Source organism: Benincasa hispida, chromosome 5, assembly GCF_027475165.1.
Source record: "Benincasa hispida cultivar pf3 chromosome 5, pf3_genome.v1.1, whole genome shotgun sequence".
Classification (NCBI taxonomy): domain Eukaryota; kingdom Viridiplantae; phylum Streptophyta; class Magnoliopsida; order Cucurbitales; family Cucurbitaceae; genus Benincasa; species Benincasa hispida.
The window spans coordinates 16,430,614-16,449,320 of record NC_143482.1 but is presented as its reverse complement, the minus strand read 5'-3'; the positions used below and the strand labels follow the sequence as shown (position 1 = coordinate 16,449,320).

Here is an 18,707-nt window from a genome sequence, read left to right as displayed (position 1 = left end):
CCAATGCATCCATCGCAGCCGTCATACCCCATGCGTTGATCTAACTTTCAGCCGCATAGATGCATACCATCGTGTCCAACGCATCCATCGCAGCTGTCACACCCCATGCATTGATCTAACCTCTAAAAGCAGTGGCTGACGCATGCGTTATTCTTGGCCGTACTTCAATCTCTCTCTCCATGCCCAAGTAACCTCTCAAAACTTTATGGCCAATGCATGTCACTACATCAACGCATAGTCCAACACTTAGTCATTTTCTCCTTAGCTTCCACCGCATGGTTACTCTTAGCAATGCATCTTGCCAATACTTCGGCCAATCATGCATCCAACCTTACAAACGCATGGTTGCCTTCAACTTATGTGTTAATGTCCCCTAATACTTCACGCATGGGTCCTGTTGACCTTACATTTAGCCAATATTTCATCAATTAAAGATTAACTCAAAACTACTCAAGGAAAATCTATTCAACATTTAGAAATTTCCTTCACTTCAACATAGGATTTAACTTCCACTTGCTAAGGTAGGAAAAATGGAAATCCGGGTTTCACACCAATAAACTAAGATCCGAGGTTATTTTATGTAAATATAAACAATATGTAAAGACATACAAGTGGATCTTGTTTAAATAACAACTTAAATGGTTTGTAGTAGATGTAGGTGTTAGGAATGTTGTAAAGGGCTACAAATGATCTGATCCTGATAATTCATGTGGAGACATGCGAGCCGAGGTATCCTATACAAAGAGTTTGTATAAGACCAGACCATGAAATGATTAGTCCCTTTATATAACACCGTTGATAATATAGACTTACACTTCACTAGGATGACTATAGGTGACATAACCTGAATCCTAAATGAGTTGTGAACTCCTGCTCATGAAGGCAATCCTTTGATTTGTATAGGTGAGAGTGGCCAGATTGCCAACTCAATAAGCCTACCATTTTAGGGATTCATCTGATTAGGGACCTGGGAACTTAGCTTCACAAGACGGAATTCACTCCTTCCCCGATGCAGAGGTAAGTGGATAAACTGCTACCTTAAGGGTTCTGGGTCTTGAACATAGTGGCCACACCCTCTCTTTGTCAGAGAGGACTCCATCATAGTGGGACTATGTTGTATTGTACATTAGAGGAACCAGTGGTACTTAAGGTGTTAGATGTAACTATAGAGGGAAAATGGTAATTTGGTTCAGTTGTATTTACAAGTAATTTATGAAGGGTCATCACACTATTGATTGGTTATATCCAATGGACATAGAAATATATTTGTAGTACGAATAATGCAACTGTCGATCTTTAGTAGAATGTCCAACAGTTAACAGATGGTGGATAATGTAATTAAAGAGTTTAATTAATTATTCACGTACCATTGGAGCTTCAAGCTACAGGTCCATAAGGTCTCCTTGGTAGCTCAAAAGGATTATGTTGACAATTAATTTTTTGGTTAATTTGAATTGTTCAAACTAATAAATGGGAATTTAATTATATATGATATAATTAAAGTATATAGTGTATTTGATACATTAATTGGAGGAATAAATATTTGAAGGAGATTCAAATAGTTCTTAATTTAATATAAATATGATTTATATTAAATGCCATAAAATAGAGAAAAAGAAATATAGTTTATATTGTATGTGATGCAATATTAAAACTATAGGTTTTAAATATAATATGATAAGTTATTTATCATATTTATTTATATTATTTATTATTTTGAATAATAATCCTTTTTTCTTGAAATCTACCTTAGTGGGTGATTATGGAAATTTTATGGCAATTGGAATAAAATAAAAGAGTGTTTTTCATTTTACTACTAATACTAAGAGACACCAAAGCAAACAACAAGATCGCAAAGGAGAGGCTATACGATAGTCTACACGACAAACATAGAGTACATACAATAGGCTCTATTCGATAATACAGAGGCTATGTGATAGTCTACACGATAGAAAATTTTGCTATGCGATAGCCTAAACGATCGAAAAGTTTGCTATGCGATAGTGTTTCTTCTTTGATCATCTTCCTCCTCCAAAGTCAAAAATATTCTCATAACCAAAATAGTCAGAGCCCACCGTTCTTGGGTTCTCACCCTGAGCATACTGAGGAATCTGAGTGGTAGTGTCCCTATTGGTTCGAGAATCGAGTTGCTGATTATATATGATATAATTAAATTGCTTCAATTATATGTGATATAATTGATTTGATGTATTAGATGCATTAATCAGAGGAATTAATATTAAATTCTATAAAGGAGAAAAAGAACTATAGTTTATATAATGCATGAGATGTGATATTAAAACTATAGGTTATGAATATAATATTTATTTATAATTAAATCAATTATGAGATAATTGGTATTGGTTTTTTCTCCTAATAACCAACTTAGTGGGAAGTTGTAATCAGTTATGGTAACCGATGGATAAAATGAAAATCGTTTTCATTTTTTCACAATCGCATTAAACCAAAAGTTATACGATAGCCTTGAGAGAGTAAACGATTGAGTAAAGAATATACTATACGATAGTTGCTCGCTACTACACGATCGAGTATCCAAGTCTACACCATAGACTCCGGTCTTCTCCCACTTATTCGATTGTCTACATGATCGTTCAATTCCTCCTTCCCTCTACCAAATTCATACACAACCCACAACTCCTGGATTCTCACACCGAAAATACCAAGGTAGCCTCGTGGTAGCGTCTACTTACTGTTCGAGGGTCGAGGGTCGAGTTTCACTCATTGCTGTTCGAGGATATTTTTGAGGTGTTACATTCGTGTCGTTGAGCATTCGTGTTATTGGATCGAGAAAATATGGGAAGAAAAGGTTCCTCAAGGGTATGTTCACTTGATCTTCTATATTTTCTTCTTGAATCATGCTGTAATTTAAAGTTTCTGCATAACTGTTGCTGTTTGATTTTAAATGTGTATGTTATTTCACAATGGCATTTGAAATGATCTGCTTTCGCTCATTAGTTCTCATTGATAAGAGTTCCTTCAATTGGTATCTGAGCCAAGTTGTTCTGATATTCCAAATTCCATTGATGCATTGAATTACATTTGCAGTCTTTATGGGTTTTATGTTCTCTGTAATGTGTTTAAATGTTAGATGTAGTTGTCGTCTACTTGATCGTTTAGGCATGCATTACAAATGTGCACTGCACAATTGTGTGGCCTTCATGCTTCATCGCATATTCATAGGCACTTGATCCACACTACACGATCGTTTATACTCGTTTAGTGTTACTCGACTATCACAAGGAGCTGCTATACGATCAACAGAACGAGGCTTCACCCAGGCGGTTCAAGACCCGGTTCTCTTGTTTGAACCGATTGGCTTGATGTATTTTGTAGTAGATAGCTTTTCTTTTCCGATTTTGTAGGCTAATTATCCCGTTCCATTGATTTTTGATGAATGTACATGTGATATATGTTTAATTATATGTCATAAAGTATGCCATATAGTTTTAAAACCCACAATAGGTTATGCATTTTTCATGTATCATCTTTATATTATAAGAGTTACAATATAGTAGCTTGCATGATTGAATTACTTTAAAGCATGCTCATGCATCATATAATATAAGAGTTATAATATATGCATGCATTAAGCATATCCATGCATCATCTTTATATTATAAATGTTATAGTATAAGGGTGTATGAAAGCATGTATGCTTCGTTCATTTCAAGTTATATAAGTGTTATATATAGTAATGAATGAACATTGCATGAAGCATGGAAATTAGGTTAATTTATAAAAGTTGTAAATACCTAGTCTAGCTTAGCAATGTTGTTGATCTTAGTTGTTTCTTTTTATAAATGTTATAATAGAAATTAGAACTAAAATCAATAAGAATGAAATGCATGCAAACTTAGGTTTAATCATGTTTTAAAAGAGTTTTAAAATTTGATTGAGATAGACCTAAGATCAAGGTTCTAATATGATTAGAAACCTAAGTTTAATCTTTTAATCAGTTCAATAGGATTAAATTGACTAATAAAAGATTAAATATGTACTAAATTTATCTATAAGGGACCTTTTATCTAAGGCGGGTTCTGTCTAGGTTGGGGTATTTAAGCTGACGGAAACGGAACACCCCTACCTGGGAACCTACCTGGAAAGGTGAATTAGATGGATTTGTTTCATGCATGCAAATTGGATGATAGTCTGTTAAAGTGTTTAATAAGAATTGATTCGAACTTGTTTAATTATCAAAAGCAAGAGTTTTTTTAGAGCAAATTAAACTCACACTTAGATAAAATCAGTAGCCAGATTGTCTAAGTTAATGAATCCCTAGGTAGAACATTAAGTGGGAGGTTCTTAAGGTATATGATACTTCACTTAAACCACTACACGTTTCTCCCTAAAAGTTCACATCGTGAGATCTATCCTCGGCCTCGTGGCACCCTGGAAGTGTCCCCCTAAAGGATGGTGTTTGGATAGGTCAATACCAAGATGAATGGAGAGAATGTTCATAATAAGTGGGATTGGGAACTGTGACAACATATCCCATGGTCTCTCTCATTAGGTTGGATAACGTTTTTGTGCATCACCTCGAGGCACCCTGGGAGTGTCCCCCTAAAGGATGGTAGTATTTACACAACTCTTTATCTGATCTCCTACAAAGGATAAGGTTGCTTTAGTCTCTTGTCATAATCTACTTTTTCCCTACAGTGGGCACATTAAGGCGGGACTTAGGGCCTAAACTGAGGGGTTACACCTATGCAGAATTGTTAAGGTTGTTAACGAATTCTAGACCGAACAATGGTGACTGTTAGAGTCAGTTACAAGAGTTGTTTCTGTCTAATGGTTGATAATGTCTCATCCTAGTGAAGGGGCATTTGATCACCCCAACATTGACTTTTGTCCTACCTCGCTGGGGCATCATTGCAAAATAGATGTCATTTCACTTAGGGTACAATAGAACTATGTTGCTAAAACATAAAATTGATCTTAAAAGTGGTAATGCAAGTAGACTTATTAAGTTTGTTCTTGGTTTCAGCAAATTTTAAATTATGGCAACCGCTACTTTATCTCTTTTAGCCGTCGACAAACTAACTGGCGAAAACTACACTAGTTGGAAGAAATCGATAAACACAATACTTATCATCAATGGCGTCTGATTCATCCTTACGAATGAGTGTCCTCCTATTCACCCTCCTACTGCTACTCAAAACTTTCGAGACGCATATGAGCAATGGACATGGGGGAACGAGAAGGCCCAAGTGTACATCTTGGCCAACCTGAATGACGTCTTGGCCAAGAAGCATGAGCCCATGGTCACTGCACGTGAGATCATAGAGTCCCTAAAGGGAATGATTAGACAACTTTCCAGGCAGCTCAAGCATAACGCTCTAAAGTGCATCTTCAACTCCAAAATGATGGAGGGTACATCTATTCGAGAACATGTTCTGAACATGATAGTCCACTTTAACATGGCAGAGATGAACGAGGCTCACATCGATGAGGGCATCCAGGTTAGCATTATTCTAGAGACGTTGCCAGAAAGCTTCTTGAACTTCGTAAACAATGTTGTTCTAAACAGGGTTGATTACACCCTTATAACTCTCCTCAACGAGTTGTAGACGTTCCAATCCTTACTGAAAAGCAAGGAGAAGACGTTCCAAATGTTGCTTCATCATCTAAAAAGTTCCTCTGACGTTCGACCTCAGGAACTAAGTCTGCACCTTCTTCTTCTGACATTAATAAGTGGAAGAAGAAAAAAGGTAGTAAGAGGAAAGGGAAGGCAACCTGCCGCTCAGCGGGGTAGGCGACCAGCACCAGTTGAAAAAGGAAAATGTTTCCACTGCAACCAAGATGGACACTTGAAGCGGAACTGCCCATGTTGGTTAAAAGAGAGAAAGAAGGCCAAGGCTAAGGCCAAACAAGGTAAATGTGATTTACTGATTTTGAAAACTTGTTTAGTGGAAAATGATGATTCTGCCTGGATTATAGACTATGGGGCCATTAACCATGTTTGTTCTTCATTTCAGAGGATTAAATCTTGGCGGCAACTTAAGGCTGGTGAGATGACGATGCGAGTAGGCACCCAGCACGTCGTCTCAACTGTGGTAGTGAGAGGCCTCTGGTTGACTTTACATAATAGATTTGTCATTTTGAATAATGTATATGTTGTTCTTGAGTTAAAGAGGAACTTGATTTATGTAAAGTCCTTGCTTAAATGTAAATATACTCTTAACTTTTTTGTTAATAAAGTGTTTATTCTGAAAGATGGTGTTGAGATATGTTCAACTTTACTGGAAAATAATTTGTATGTGTTAAGGTCATTAGCAACAAATTCCCTCCATAACATAAAGATGTTTAAAACTGTCATAACTTAAAACAAACGACCTAAAGTTTCTCCTAAAGAAAATGCCCAACTTTGGCACCTTCGGTTAGGGCACATCAATCTTAATAGGATTGAGATGTTGGTAAAGAACGGACTTCTAAATGAGTTAGAGGAAAATTCTTTATCTGTGTGTGAGTCATGCCTTGAAGGCAAGATGACTAAAAGACCTTTTACTGGAAAAGGTTATCGAGCCAAAGAGCCTCCAGAGTTAGTGCATTCAGACCTTTGTGGTCCGATGAATGTGCAAGCCAGGGGAGGCTATGAGTATTTCATCACTTTTACTGATGATTATTCGAGGTATGGGTATGTTTATTTGATGCAACATAAGTTAAAATCCTTTGAAAAAGTTCAAAGAGTTCAAGGCTGAAGTTGAAAACGCATTAGATAAACGGATTAAGACACTTCGATCTGATCGGGATGGAGAGTTTTTTTTTATTCTGAGTTCCAAAACTATTTGATAGAACCTGGAATTGTTTCCCAACTCTCAACACCTAGTACACCTCAGCAGAATGGTGTATGAGAGAGGAGAAACAGGACCCTGTTGGACATAATTCGGTCGATGATGAGTTATGCTTCCTTACCAGACTCATTTTGGAGTTTTTTAGAATAGACTGCAGCTTATATCCTCAATTATGTTCCTTCCAAGAGTGTTGCCAGAACACCTTTGGAGTTGTGGAATGGGCGTAAAGCTAGTTTGCGTCATTTCCACATCTAGGGTTTCCCAACACATGTGCTTGAGGCTAATCCAAAGAATTTAGAACCTCGTTCGAGGCTGTGCCTATTTGTAGGCTACCCCAAAGGGAGACGAGGGGGTTACTTTTATGATCCTAAGGAAAACAAGGTGATTGTGTCGACATAGTGGGAGTGTCGACAAAAGTTTTTGAAGAGCCTGCTACATCAACAAGAGTTGTAGATAGGAGTTCATCTAGTAGGTCATATCCACCTCAACAGTTGAGGGAACCTCGAAGTAGTAAGAGGGTTGCGAACCCACCTGTTCACTATATGGGTTTAACTAAAATTTTGGCTATGGTAACCGAGATGGAGTCTATATACTTCAACTCAGTATGGGATCTTATAGATCAACCTGATGGGGTTACAACTATAGGTTGTAAATGGATCTACAAGAGGAAACAGGGTGCTGATGGGAAGGTGGAAACCTCCAAGGCTAGACTTGTGGCAGAGGGTTATACCCAGGTGGAGGGAGTTGACTATGAGGAGACATTCTTGCCTGTTGCCATGCTTAAGTCTATCCGCATCCTCTTATCCATTGCCTCATATTATGACTATAGATATGGGAAATGGATGTCAAGACTGCCTTTCTGAATGGTAATCTTGAGGAGACCATTTATATGGTGCAACGCGAGGAATTCATAGCCCAAGGTCAGGAGCAAAAGGTTTACAAATTGAATCAGTTCATTTATGGACTGAAACAGGCATCTCAATCTTGGAACATAAGGTTTGATACTGCGATCAAATCTTATGGTTTCGACCAAAACATTCATGAGCCTTGTGTCTACAAGAATGATGTAGGTTCACTGACTTCAATTAAGAACTGGCTAGTGACCCAATTCCAAATGAAAGATTTGGGAGAGGCTCAGTTTGTTCTTTGGATTCAGATCTTTCAGGATCGAAAGAATAAAGTAATAACACTGTCTCAAGCATCGTACATTGACAAGATGTTGATCAAGTACTCAATGTAGAACTCCGAAAGGGGCCTTTTTCTTTTTGGTCATGGAGTTACATTGTTTAAGGAGCAATGTCCTAAGACACCTAAAGAGGTTGATGAAATGAGACGGGTCCCCTATCCATCTACCATTGGCAGTTTGATGTATGCGATGTTATGTCCTAGACCTGACATCTACTACGCTATGGGGATAGTCAGTAGATATTAGTCTAATCCAGGACAAGGTCACTGGATTGTCATCAAGAACATCCTCAACTATCTTCGAAGAACAAAGTCTTACATGCTTGTGTATGGGTCTAAGGATTGGAACCTTACAAGATACACGAACTTTGATTTTCAGACTGATAAGGATTCTCAAAAATCTACTTCTGGATCAATGTTCACTCTTAATGAAGGAGTTGTAGTGTGGTAAAGAACTAAGTAGGGATGCATCGCTGACACCACCATGGAGGCTGAATATGTAGCGGCTCGTAAAGCTTCTAAGGAGGCCGTTTGGCTCAGGAAGTTTCTGACTAATCTGAAAGCTGTACTAGACATGTCTAGGCCCATCATCCTTTATTGTGATAATAGTGGTGTTGTGGCGAATTCCAAAGAGTCTCAGAGTCACAAGCGCGGCAAGCATATAGATCGGAAATATTATCTCATCAGAGAGATTATGCATCAAGTGGGCATGATTGTCACGAAGATAGCTTTGGAGCACAAGGTTGGCTCATCATAAGTCTTGTTCAGCAGACCGCCTGCTACTGCCGCATTGGCAGCTGTCTACGATGCAGGATTTAGTCCATGATAGAAAATCTCCATTTGGAGGCAATCTGGAAATTCATTGTGTGGGCAGTCGCGCACCAATTTCTTGAACCTCGCCCATGCGTCACTGAGCGACTCGTCTTCTTCTTGTTCAAAATTTGTGATTAACTTCCTCTTTCTGGCATTCTCTGTAGGAGGGAAATACTTCTTCATAAACTTCTCTACAACTTGTTCCCATGAAGTTATCTCCCCTGGTTCAAGGGAGTATGCCCATTTTCTTGCTTTATCGCATAGTGCAAATGGAAATAGCGTGAGTCGAAATTCTTCAGCGGAGATATTAGGGAACACAAAATTGTTACATATTTAAATGAAGCTTCGTAGATGGGCATGCAGATCTTCACCACGCCGTCCACCAAACTGTCCTGCTGTCTATATCATTTGTAACATTACCGACTTCATCTCAAACCTCGATCCATCCAATGCTAGTCTCATGATTCCTAGGGAGAAATCATACAAGTTTGGTGACGCATAGTCCTGAATGGGTCTATTGCGATCATTTGCCAGTAGGATGGGATTTGCCAGTATGTTGTTTACATTTGTGACTTGTTCTTTTTGTTGTTCAGCCATTATGTGAGTTCTTCCTTGTTGTCGACGTCTTTTTCTCTGTCTTCTGCAAAATGTTCTTTAGATCTCTGGGTCGTAATTGGGCTCAGAAGTGTGTCCTTCGCTCATGCGACTCTTGCTTCTTCCTTTACCAAAGGAATGGCAATGCACAAAGGTCGAAAGATGCAAAGAAAATCAAAGAGGTCTGATGTTAGCGCAATATATTCCATAGTCCCCGACAACGGCGTCGAAAACTTGATGCGTAGAATTTCTGTTGTGTTATGGTGTGAGTTTGCGGTGATGTGTGTTATGCGATGATCATGCAAGTTTTCCTAACAAGGCCCAAGTATAAACCTTCTTAGGTTTCCTGGTAAGTCCAGGGTCGAACACAGGGACTACTAAGTAGATATACGACAGACTCTTCAATTCTATGTGGTTAATAAGTGAAGTGGATAGTGTTTTGATTGAGATTTTTCCTATGCGACGGAATTGAACGCAAAGTGATGAAAGCGTAGAGTTACAATGAGTATGTGATGAATGGGTTGAGAAGGGGTTTAGCTAACATTTCCTAAGATTGTGCACAAGTTATGCGATCATGTTACACACAAATATCAGTACTACATTTCTCAATGCAGAATGCCTCAATTCCTATTTCTAGGACGCATGCAATGTATATGCGAAATAGTCGATAGGACTTATTTCTAAGTCTTTACTCTTGCCTATGCAATGATGAATGATGCACACATAAAACAAGGTGACCGCATATCATCATTCCTATTTCTAGGGCGCATGCGATGTGTAAATAGCAATAGAACTTATGTCTAAGTTTCTACTTCTTGCTTATGCGATTCAATCCGACTCTCTCAAGCCTAAATTCTAATTTGACTCTCTCAAGCCTAGATTCTATCTTTAGACTACTCTCTCAAGTATGTCCAAAGGGTGAATGATGCATACATAAGATAAGATGATCACATAAAATGTAAATCTTAAGTCATACTAGCTAAGTACTTCTCAATCCATTCAGAAATTTAGCTACTCATGCATGGTATGGAGAGATTGAAGATAGATTTAAATGAAGTTTCCATTTTCTGCAAATAAAGTACTGAATACAAAATAACAAATGGATTTGAGAAATGAGAAGCCCGGTAAGCAATGTCTTGCTTCCCGTGGCCTTTTACACTACTCTTTATCACTTCAACTCTGTTCTAGTTGTGTATTCTTGCTCTCGTAAGTGTTGGCCCTCTCTCCTTTGTGTTGCTTTCCGGAAGTTGATGATAGAAATTTGGTAACGCATATTTGTGATGCATGTCTTGGGTTATGCGTTTGTTCTCATCCGTCGGTGGTCATGCGTTGGAATGGAAAGTATGCATTAATCTCGTATGCAATGAACATGCACTTCTATCACAAGATTTCTTGCACTCTCACCAAGTATAACGAGATCGCAAGTTTCTCGGGTGATCCGACGTCGAACTCAGGGACTTGTAGCTAAATGTTATGTGGTAATGTGTTTGAGGCGAAGAATAAAAGAATGTTGAAGGTTATGGACTATGCACTACTCCTACTCCTAGCTAACAGATTAAGCAGTGGAAGTGTGACTGTGAGAGATAAAAACACGACAATTGTTAATGCGTAGTAAAATGTATGGGAAAAATAAATAAAAAGGCGGGGATGTCTTCATCGCATCAATAAGCTCGACCGCAAAGGTAACCCCAGCTAGCGCAAGCTTATGCGATCAAGCTATACACACTTGATGAAGACATGCAATGTGTAATAGCAAACAGAGCTTATTCCTAAGTCTCCATTCTTGCTTATGTGATTCTAATCTGACTTTCTCAAGCCTAGATTCTAACCTAGCTCTCTCAAGTCTTAGGTTCTTTCTTTAGACTCTCTCTCAAGTAGCTCTAAAGGGGTGATGGACGCATACATAAGACAAGATGATCACATACAACATGGCTGACGTAAGATTATTCCTATCTCTAGTGAACATTTGCTTATATTGCTTAATGCAATCAACTACTTACCTTTCCCGGCAGTTGGTTGCTGTTGATTCTACTCAAAGACAAGCATTGCGTTCGCTTATAGACAAGCGTTGCTACAACTTCATACTAAGCAAATAAGGTTTTCTTACAACACTCGCGCAATGCACATCTCCCAGTGGCTTGCTACATGCTTCATATGTCTATGTCACATGATTAAGTATGCGATACTCTAGCAATCTTACTTAGTGATGCAATGAAAGTAAAGGATGCTAAGTAAATGAAGAAGGAGATGGAATCGAAGGAAAATATAGAAATGCATTGATCACAAAATGTATTAATCTCTTAAGCCAAAATGTAATACAATACAAGGACAGAAGATATATGGAGGGCCAGATGGAAGCAATGTCTTACTTCCATTAAATGTGTGTCAAGGCTATCGGTGGTGCCATGGATGGGCAGTGGAGTAGACTCTTTCGAGCTCTAACTCCAGTGAAGGCTCTGGTCGTCACTTGGAATGGTTGAGGGGATGAAGAATTCTCAAGATTATCTTCTCACACTTTGGCCTGGATCACAAGGATCCACCTGAGGGTAGAAACTTGGATAATTTGAAGTTTTGCTCTATGGCTTCTGTTTATAGAGCTTGATCACTGACAACATTAATGGTCCTTCTCTGAAATTCTACAGCTAATGGCATGATGGATGTGATGGATCTGCTCTGAATCTCTACTGTTAACGGCGTGGTAGGTGAAATGTCAACATCACCTTTTGATACTCCCGAGTTATGCGTTCATGCTTGGTTTCCAAAGTATCAACGCATTCCACCACCCTTGCGGTCATCCCTCTATTATGGTTATACTCTGTAGCCGCAACTTCTATGCGATGGATGCATGCGGTTAATGGCTGCAACATCCATGCGTTGAGCATATGTGATCGTGTACGCGACACCTCTGCGATGGTGAGATTCACCACATGCGGTCATCTTCACGATAGCGTGGCTTCCGCGCATGCGAACGATTTCTGTGTTTGCTACAAAAATAAACAATTGAATGTATAATAACGCATAAAAGTGGGTTAGCCGAGATTCTTAATGTTGGTCGACGCAAGCTCGTTTTCTCATGAATTCTTAGTATAATTGCCGCATCTTCTACTTAATAGCCTTCATAATCCAAAATAAAATTCCTATAATGACGTGCATTTATGCCCGTCATCAGTAGTTTCTCGATCTGTCCTATAGCGGTTTCTCTCGGCTTCGCCTCGTCTTCTTGCTCTCTCCATCCTCTATGAATATGTATATGTATATGCGTGTGCGGATCGGCCCTTTTCTCTCTGGTGGTCTTCGGTATTTATAGATTTCAAGGTGAAGCAGCTTTTCTTGCTAATGATTGCAATGATGGGCGGCATTAATTCCCCTACTCTGTTGTGCCGTTTAATAGTCACCGAAGTTGAATGTACTTGCTACAGTGTGGCTTTTAACGCCTTGTCAACTAAATTCAGAATCGACCATCAGCTTTTCGTCCCATCATGATTTATTATGTTGTCGCCTTGATGCGAAGTCTTTATGCGATCAGTTTTTTAAGAAACTTCTCGCGATCGCAACTTCAAGCGTGCTGACGCATTGTGCCTTTGGATCGCAATCTCATATGCATCATCACATTGTACCTGCACAAAATAGGTAAATTAACTGCTTTTATGCGATGAGTGCTCGCGATCGCAATTCCTTTTAGTTTAGCGCTTTCGGACAAGATATTGCCTATTTTACCATCGCATTCTCTCATTGTTTTATATATTTGAGCTGTAATAATTTGTATTTCTACCAGTTATCACCTAGAAGATAAAGAATATCATATGAATCTACAAGCTCTCTTACCACCACCCATGCACATATACTTTTTCAGGGGAGGGTTTCTATTCCCTAGCTTTTATTTATTTTATGCCTTGATTTAGATACATTGGGGACAATGTATAATTTAAAGTTGATGGTGGGGTATGTCTGTGTTCTGGTTGGAGCCCTTGAGCATCTGAGCTCGGGCTGTTTTGTTTGTATGCCTTGTATGCATGTTTGCTCACGTTTTGTGGTTCGTCATGATCATTAATCTATGATGCACTCCCTTATGATTTTAATTTGTATGATGTGATGTTTGATATGAATAATCTTGATTTTAGCACTTTTTAGAATTTTTTCTTACTTCTCATGAACGCCTAAGTTCTTTGTTTGTCTACATTAGGTTGTGCATGCTTAGAATCATATTACTTAGGTAGTATTTTTGTTGTCACTCTGATAGGCCCCACTGATTAGAGAGTGTCTTGCATGATTGGTTGTAATGTAATACTAAGGGAGAAAATTGATTTATATGCCTCCTTGTAAAAAAAAATCAGTTGATATATTTTTTGCACTGAAAAGAAATACCATGAAAAAAATCAATGAGAAAAAAAATGAACTTGTATTGTTATGCATGATTAGGGATAGTAAGCGCTACCTTGCTGTGATTAGTTATGACACTTGCGAGAAAAGAGTGAGTATAGTAGTACCCTATAGTCTTGTGAGAAAGCCAATGCCCCTAGGTAAAGTAAGTACAAGTTTAAGTCCCTAGATTTAAATTTCAAGCACCTTAGTTGAAATAACATCGTCTTGATTGTTTTGGTGCTTAATGATTGGTGCATGAGCCAGTGTAGGGGGAAAAAGTGAGGGCCATCTAAAACCATTTCGGGCTGCCAAGACTTAATTAGAAGAGCTTTGAACTCACCCTTGCATGAATAAGTCCATAACTAAATTTAAATTGTGTTTCATTGATTGATTATGATTCGATTTCATTGTTAATTGCAAATTAAATCCTAGGAGACTGTTGAGGCTTGAGTAGCGAACTACGAAATTTGAGTGAGCATATCATTTATGAGACTGTGTGTTATATTTTACCCTTCTCAAGGATGATCAAGAGTTAAGTTGGGGGTGTTTAATAGGATTAAAAATTTGCTATCTTGCTCCACTTAATTTGGGACTATTCAAGGATTTTGTGTTTATAATGCTATTTTGTAGATTTTGAGTACTTAAGATGTAGAAAGGGGCATTAGTAGCGAAATAGAGCTAATACGGGCCAAATCAAAGCTTAATTGCATCAACCGAGAGATAGAAGGCCAAATGACCAAAATTCCCCTGTGTGCAGCGCACAACTCTACCTCTACACTACATTCCTACGCTAAAAGTTAGTAGCTAAAAACGCAGGTAGCATTACAATGCTACCACCACCGTCGCAACACTGTGAACTCCATGTTTGAGTGTATGTCATAAAACTCGCAGTTTGTAAAATTAAACATATTCTATTTCCAATAAAGATGTTATTGATGTTTATTCAATAAAACAGTTATCGAACATATAAATTGCAATTGTAAAAACTAAATAAATAAACTAAGATCCATGGCTATTAGATGAGTACGTGGACTTTATGTGGAGACATAAGAGTGGATCAAATTCAAGTAGATAGCCAAAGCGATCTATAGTATACGGATAATGTTGGGTACCTTATTCAAGAAACACTATAAAATGTGGCCCACTTTGTATTTAGTACAAAATGATGTGATCCTAAATCATTCATGTGGAGATATGCGAGTAGGGGCATCCTCTGCAAAGAGTTTGTATAAGACCATATCAAGAAATAAGTCACTCTTACTTTATAACGTTGTTTACTATTTAAGACTGACTATTTGAAAGCTATGACTTATGTAACTTGACCTTAATCCTGAGCTAACTATAAACTTCTGTTTATTCAAGATTATCCTTAGATTTTCATGGGTGAGGGTTGGCTCAACAGCGTCGGTTCAATAAACCTCCCATTTCAAGGGTAAGACCGAGTAGATAGCTAGGGACATAAGGTGCAAAACAGAATTCACTCCTACCCGCTTATAGGAATAGTACAAAAGTTGTTGCCTTAAGTACTGACTCCGGACCTTGAACAAGGAGCCTCACCTCTCATTGGCCTGAGAGGGACTCGGTTTGGTGATTGGATCACAAACCAATTGTTCATAAGTTGATCAGTGGAACTTAAGAAACAAGATGTAATCTCGGGGGTAAAACAACTTTTTGATTGAGTCATTATGATGAACAACCTATAAAGAATCGACTTACTGATTGTGGTTAAATCAAGTGGACAGAAGTATGTCTACAATAAGGGGAGGGCAACTACTAGGCTTTAGTGAAGTGGCCGAGTAATTAACGAATGTTGATTAATTCAGTTTAAAGAGTTTAGCCAATTAATCTCATATCGTTGAAGCCCATGATCTGTAGGTCCATTACGTCCCCCTACTAGCTCACAAATGGATTAAACCTAAGAATAATGTGATGAGTAATTATATATGATATAATTATATGTTAATTATCAAATTAAATAGAATTGGATAATTGGATAATATTTAAATTTAATTTAAATATTAATTACATGAATCGGAATTCATGATTATGGAATTGGTGTTATTCATGATTGTGAAATTGGTGTTTAATTAATTAAATTGTTTAATTAATTATTAAAAACTAGTTTTATTTGAAACTAATTATTGAATTAATTTAGTATAAAATTAATGAAATTTTATTTAATATTAATTATAGAATTAATATTTTATAGAATTGGGTTTTCATATTTGATTTTTTAAATTAGATTTAAAAAGGGGAAATTGCATTGTATGACAACTACATTTTAAGAAACCAAAGCCATGACTTCAACTTTTTTGTAATTGTAGGTGTGGCAATCACATAGCAATCACAAATAAATCAGATAGCAATCACATAACAATCTCATAGAAATTAGATAGCAATCAAATTTTCAGGCAAAAGTTTTTGCCATATTTGCAAAAAAAAAAAAAAGAAAAATCTAGAAATACGTGCCCAATTTTTAATTTATTTTTTTATTAAAATTTCAATTGTCCCTTTAAAAAATTGCAATTTGATTTTTTTTTTTTTTTGCAAAAATAAAATAGTGGATGTTGATGAACCTAGGGATTTCTCTCACTTTATACACCTATGAATTCAACTATACAAAGTTGTTTTCGTGTCCTCTTCAGGAATCTGATTGCATGGATGTTGATGAAGAAATACCATCTGATTCAGCTAAGAAATAAAAGGCAATCTGAAGAAGAAAGGCTAAAATACTGAAGAAGAAAAGTTCTTCACATGTTACACCAAAACTGATTTCTCATTTATTCCCTTAAAATTCCTACTCATTTTGGATCCTACAATCCAATCTTAGATCCTAAAGGATAGTATGGAAGATCAAGTGGTGGTCTAGAAGGTGTTGTTGAGGAAATTCGAGTTCGAATTCAAGGATTGAAGAGTGCAAGAAAGGTATGAATTTCAGAAACCCTACTTGTAGTTATGAACATGTTTAATTCTTTGTCAAATTTGATGAAATTAGAGTGCTTAAGGTCCAAATTGCTTGGGTTTCTTGCATGTTAACTCTGACAATTGGTATCGGAGCATAATTTAAACACTCAATTCACACCTGCTACTTGAGGAATATAGCCGAATAATTGAGTGTTGTTAACCCAATTTTATGAGCATGCGTGAGCGGTGTGAGGTTTTAAATTTTGTTTACCACCTAGACATCTTAGGTTAAATCCAAATATAAAATTTATACTCGAAAAATCACCTAGACTTAGATTGTTATTAGCCGAAATAAACTCGAGTAAATATTTACCCAAAACAAATAGAACACTTCAGAGGGAGATGAATAATATATATGATATATTGTCCTTAGCTCTGACGTTCCTAATTGAACATCGTGAGATTCATGCTCGGCTTCATGTTACTTTGGGAGTGACCTCTAATAGAAAAGTGTTTGTATGGGTCAATTGCATAGGTCTCTTCCATTAGTTTGGACCATGAAATTTCTATATTGTGTCTGCTTGTCATTTTTAAGCGACATAAGCTAGTCGTTTTTTCAAAAGGTAGCCCCTAGAGGGTTGTAACATGGGATTTGGAACAACTCAAACTCGAGAAGTGGATAGGATTTCTTAGGTCCATTCCCAACCTTGACTTTCCAATTTGGTAGCATTGTTGGGACCGACCTCTGAGGTCTGAAAATTGAGGGTTACACATACAAGAGTTACAAAGTGTTAGTAAGTTCTTGACAGAAAACGGTAACTAAATGGCTATAGGAATAAAAGTTATTATGAGTTAGTATTTAGTGAAGAATGTTTTGCTTTAGTGAAGGAATATTTGACTACGCCTATGTAGCATCTACTTTGACTTACTAAAGTATCGTTGCAAATAAATAATGAATTTTGGGTACATTATTACTTTTGCTAAACTTTGATTGGGTCTAAAAGCAATTTATGAATTAGAATTTGTTTATATTTTCAACATTTCTAATTCTTCTAAATTACTCTCTTATGATACGTTCAATGGTTCTAAATATTCAATATGGAAATAAAAAATAAATGCAATACTAGCAGATGATGATTTAAAGTTTATTTTAACAGAGCAATGTCCTTTATCTGCCATCTAATTAGCAAACCAAATAGTTTGGAATACATATGACAGGTGGATTAAGGAAAATGAAAAGGCCCAAATCCATATCTGAACAAATATATTTGATATACTAGCTAATAAATTCGAGAACGTGGTTTCTTCTAAAGAAATCATTGCTTTTTCATAGACATTCTTTGGACAATTTGTCAGGAACGATATTCTCGAAGAAGTTTATAACTATAACGTATAGGATGGAACTTTTGTTAAAGAACATGTTCTGGATATGTTAAAAGTAATTAAACATGAATGTCATAAATGAAGAAACAAAGGAAGTACAACAAAGTAAATATGATTTAGAGACAGTTGCAAATATAGCAATCATATTCAGAATATTAGCATATATAGCAACATTTTAAAAATATTGCAAATATAGCAAAGTCTATCAATGATAGACTTCTATCGTGATAGACTCTCATGGTCTATCAATGATAGACCATATCATTGGTGGTCTGTCACTGATAGACCATACAAGTCTATCAACGATAGAAGTCTATCACTGATAGACTTCACTATATTTGTAATTTTTTTTAAAATGTTGATATACACTTAGTTATTATTCTTAATCTTGCTAACAATTACAATTACCCTATGATTTACTTGTAATTGAGACATGTTTAATTGAAAATGATCAATTAACCTGGATATTAGATTCAAGTTCTGCTAATCATATATGTGTTTTCGCTCAGGAAACTAGTTCTTAGAGGCAGCTTACAAAAGGCAAAACAATCTTTAAGGTACGGACCGGGGAGGTTGTCTCAACAAAACAATAGGAGATATAAAGTTATTTATTGAAGATAGATATATTTTATGTGAAAATGTTTATTACATTCC

At 36.9% G+C, this 18,707-nt stretch overlaps 1 non-coding gene across 1 annotated transcript; it reads left to right on the top strand.

Moving 5' to 3' along the window:
* Nucleotides 1-8,853: 8,853 nt before the first annotated feature.
* Nucleotides 8,854-8,960, top strand: LOC120078911 (small nucleolar RNA R71). The gene has a single exon (XR_005482186.1). It is a non-coding gene; the product is annotated as a small nucleolar RNA R71 (small nucleolar RNA).
* Nucleotides 8,961-18,707: the final 9,747 nt, after the last annotated feature.